The following is a 5,135-nucleotide window of genomic DNA, read 5'->3' as shown; positions in this document are numbered from 1 at the left end:
TGGAGTAAATGTCCTCCTCACCATCATCATCACCTTCCCTTGGATCATCTACCCCCCCAATAGAAACCCTAGTCGCACTCCTATGGATGCTTCCAATCCTACTCATCATTTCTTATATTTACTCTATGTCAAAGTTACTTTCACTGTAATTACTTAATTAAGTCATTGGATAAAAGTGCTATTACACCAACCATCCTTTGTGTGGAAAGAGAATTTGCCTCTTCCTTGAACTCAATCTTTCCCTATCATGGTTCTTGAACAAGGTGTGATTGATAGTGAGGCTTTTTTTTTAAGGGTGCTAATTTGTAGATTTAATATTTTATCGTCACACCTCCTATACTTGTAGGAGTAAATTTCAAAGAACTAGCAACATCTTTTTTATGATAGACCTAATATTTTCTCATACTCCTAGGGATTCTTTATATTTTCCTTTTTTATAGTATTTAACATGATGTTGTGATGAGAGTATTCCTAGGCCAGCTGGTTGTGGGAGAGTTTCTCGTGACCATAATGGTAGGCTTGTTTCAGTGGTGACACTCCCACTGGCACCCTAACAAACTACTTTATTAAGGAAAAAGATAATTACATTGGGTTAACCATGACTATCAACGAAGGGTTCAATAAAGTGTGGCTTGAGAGTGATTCACCTAACATCATTAGATGTGTGAGTAAACATACTGAGCCTAGATAGACTATCAAGAAGTTAATTCAAGAGTGCCACATCATGATTATAAAATTGGACAAATTCAAAATTTCCCATGTTAATCGTTAAGGTACATGCTAGCGGACCACCTGGTGAACATTGGTGTAGATTATGTGGACATACGGTGGTGGACGGCAAGGGAAACTTTCCCAATACAATTACTTGACTTGAAAGCAAGGACATCGAATGTATTGGCCAATCATATCACATTAATGATGACAGATTATTGAATGAGTAATGACCTTTCATGGGATTTGGGTTCGAATTTTAAAACCAATTTTTCTAGAGATTTCTTTTTTCTCTGGGTTTTCATTGCCTTGGTTTGGGTTTTATTCTTACACCCAATTTTACAAAGGTATACTACTTATAGGATGTTACAAAACTAGAATAGAGTCTACTTCCTATAAGAAATGGGAAAATAATAGGAAGTTGTGGATGGAGATTACTAATGGTTGTCTTGTGTCGTATCTCAAGAGGCTTCATGGCAATGACCCAAAAATGATAGAGGATTTTGTGAATAATTGGAAGAAATGTATCCTCATAGTTTTTGGAGCAGAGTTTAGAATATACAAAGCCTTCATTGCGGAGATAACTAGCTTGCAGATGGATGGTAAGAAGTTTTATAGAAATAAGAAGGCGAGGAAAGAAGCCATTCGGCCTACTTCGACAAAATAAAGTGAGAGAAATAGGACAATGGTTATAACAAGAAGGACCTGCAATCACTTTCGACAAATATGGCTAAAGTGATAATGAGGTACATTGCACTTGATGATAACTATGCTAGTATCTTCTCTTACCACTTTATGATATTGAAACATTTTAGGCATAACAAAATAATTCATTTGCATTTCTACTTGTTATCTTTTCTTGAAAATAGCCTAGTGAATCATGCCAACAATTGTGACAACCCTCTCTGGCATGAGGGGTCTTACAAAAGATCATGAGGTTAAACCCTCCCCAATTGTCAAAACCCCCAATTCTTCGACCAAGCGTGGTGTACAAATTGTGTCTGACATGGAGATGGAGGAAGAGGGGTCTGATATGGCTATGGACTAGTATAACCTCCATGTCTCAAAATATCTGAACTAATTATTTAATTTGTTTGATTTATTATTGAGATGACTTTTATTTATTGATTTTAATTTAATTATTTATTTGAGTTCGATTGATTTTATTTTATTTATTTATTAATGTTATTATGAATAATGATAATTAGTTATAAATTATTGTGTGGGAATTATTTAATTAAAATATGGAATATTATTTGTAAATAATATTATTTTAACCTACCGTCTAATTTTAAGGAAATATTTGTATTTCCTAATTGATTGTCGTTTCTATATTGAAGTAATTGAGTTTGATTTATTTTACCTACCCTTATTTTCAATTGGTTGGCTTGATTGAGTAGGTAAGAAATATATATTCATATTATGTATTTTTCGAACTTTGCAAAGCTAAGTAAGATATATGGTTTTTGGAATTTTTCTATTAGTGGGAAAAACTATAGTCTAAAATTTAATTTTTGAATTTATTTTAGCTTGTTGGTATGTGTACAGGTTAATCATCCAGAAAATCATTGCGAGAGGCTTTCGAATTTGGTTTGGAAGATTGGATTACAATTTCGATTTGAGAAGGCTCGACAATTTCAGTATTCAACTTCAATTTTTGGTTTTGGGAATTGCAGGTTGATGGCTCTTACTTTTGCATTTTATTTTCAGAAAAGATTGTCTTCTCTGTATCTGCAAATTTGAATTTTGATTGCTCTTGGGAATTTACTTGGTTGTGGAAATTATTTTCCTTAATGTATTTCAATCTGTTATACATGTCTCGAAATGGGGGAAAATGCAGATATTAGTTTTATGTGATGTTAGTGTGTTGTGTGGAAGTGTGTAAATAAATTTATAATGCTTACTGGAGGTAGTGATCTAAAAGTAGCTACATTTGAGTAATTAATTATTCATGCTAATTTGAGGCTAAATCATCCTTCCATAAGTGTTGTAATTATGAAAGAGTAATGAACTTGGGTTGAAGCCCTAAACAAATTATTTAGTGTCTATTTTCTTCCTTGGGTTGAAGCCCTAAAGAAAAGTTATAATTTTATATATATTATAAATCTTACTAAGGTGTCTTGCACCCAAGAAACTAACAATAATATTGAGAACTCTATACCTATGTGGATTGGCTTCCATACAAAAGAAGATAAAAGCCCTTTGGTGAATGAAAGTATCTATTTTGACCACATGACATGTGAAAAAAGTAATTTCACCAATCTTGAGAAATGGATTGGAGGCACAATTATATTTAAGGTGACTCCTCTAAAATGATTTTTGGATAGGGAGTAATAACTATTGATGGGAAGAACAATATAGAAGATATTCTCTATGCTAAGGGTCTCAATAACAATCTTCTCCATGCAATACAAATTTTTAGGAAAGATAACAATATCGCTTTTCACTATAAGGGCTATGAAACTAGGAAGGCAAGATCTAGAATATTAGTGGCAGAAGGAAACCAAATTTAAGAAAATGTATATAACCTAAGGGAAAATAATAAAATAAACTATCTTCTAGGACAAACAATTAAATCTTTGATATGGAACAAAAGAATGAGATACATCAACTTTGAGAATCTTGTGAAGATTGGCTCTACGTATGCAATCAGAGACATGCCAAAGATTGTCAATGCTACAAACACCTTATGGAAAAAAAATTAGATTGGGAAGTAAACTAGGACAAGGTTTGAGACTGAGTTATCTTCTACAAAATCTTTGGAGCTCGTCAATACTAACTTGTGTAGACTAACAAAAACAAAGAGTCTTCAAGGTGAAAGATGCTTCATGTTACTTATTGATGATTTCTCTAGGATGAGTTGGGTTACATTCTTGAGAAAAAACTCAGAGGCATTTAGTATGCTTAAGATTTTTGTGTCAATGGTTGAAAACAAAATGAATAGTAGAATCAATTATCCAACATTAGATAGAGGAGGTAGTTCTACCTCAAATGAATTTAAATTTTTTATTAAGAACATCGAATAAAGAGACATCTATTTCCTTCTAGAACTCCTTAGCAAAATGGAGTAGTAGAAAAAAAAATAGAACTATTTGACACAGGGAAAGAAAAATGTTAAAAGAGGAAAATCTACCTCATATTTATTAGAAACAAGCATTCCATACTAAAGTCCATATTCTTAATAGAGGACAACTATGAGTGAAATGTTGCAATACTCCTTATGAGTTATGGACATAAAAAAATGAAGATTTTGGGAAATTTGATTCTAGATCTAATGATGACAACATGGATGACGACTGGATACAAGAAATGGAAGAAGAATTGAATCGAATTGAGAAAAAATAGACTTGGTAATTGGGAGTAAGTCTAGCAAACAAGAATGTGATAGCAATCAAATGGATAGAAACAAACTAAATGAAGATGGAGAATTTGTAAGAAACTAGGCAATTCTTATATGTAAAGGTTATTCACAAGTTGAAAGAATTAATTTTGAGGAGTTATTTGATTCAAATGATAGAATGGAAGAAATCAGAATATTTCTTTCTTTCTTTTATTGAAATAAGAATGCAGAGTATCTTTAACCATAGAAGAAAGGGGCTTCGTTCAAAGTAGAGGGGGACATAGCATGTCTCTTTTACTTAGTTTCCTACAATCAATTTCCTCCTAAATATCCTATAGGGAAGCCAAACTCTTCAAAACCATCTCTTGGCTTCTCTTGGACATCTCCTTGATTTTACACTTAAGGATCTCTTAGCCTTCCTTAATATCCATTACAATCTTGTTCTCATTTCTTTGAGACATCTTCTCACTGAGGTCTTTTTGCATCCCACAACTTTATACCAATACTCTAATTTACAATCCATATTTCTTGTAGCTTCGCAAATCTATTTGTCCTTCTCCTCCATAACCCATTTTTCTACCCTAGTGTTAGCCTCAATCATAGCCTCAAGTTTGTTAATCTTCCGGATAAAAACCATTTTTGTTGTGACTAAGAGAATAATATAATAGGAACTATGTCTAAATAAATGACATTTATTGAAAGCATCTAGAAAATTTTAAAATGTCTATTTTTTTCCATGTAAAAATACAACTTACAAAATAATCTTCTTCGAAATGATTTCTTTTTGTAACATCGTCTCTAAAAGGGGAAAAATGTAGATACCTAACATTGTCCACTGCCAACCCACACCTAATTTTAGCCTACCCTAAACCAATTATTTACATGGTTCATAATTGAAATTTGTAGTTATTTAACAAGTGTCCCACCTTGTCGGCTTCACATATTTAACTAAGCCTTGTCCCTAATTCATTAAACTTGGACACCTTCCCAAAAGTCAAACTAACTTTACATCCTATCCATCCATTTTAACTTAAACCTCTTAATCTTGGTCATTCCTATAAGAATGCTCCCTAACCTTATCCTA

Source organism: Cryptomeria japonica, chromosome 10 (assembly GCF_030272615.1).
Source record: "Cryptomeria japonica chromosome 10, Sugi_1.0, whole genome shotgun sequence".
NCBI classification, from domain to species: Eukaryota; Viridiplantae; Streptophyta; class Pinopsida; order Cupressales; family Cupressaceae; genus Cryptomeria; species Cryptomeria japonica.
Note: the sequence above shows the minus strand (reverse complement) of the source record.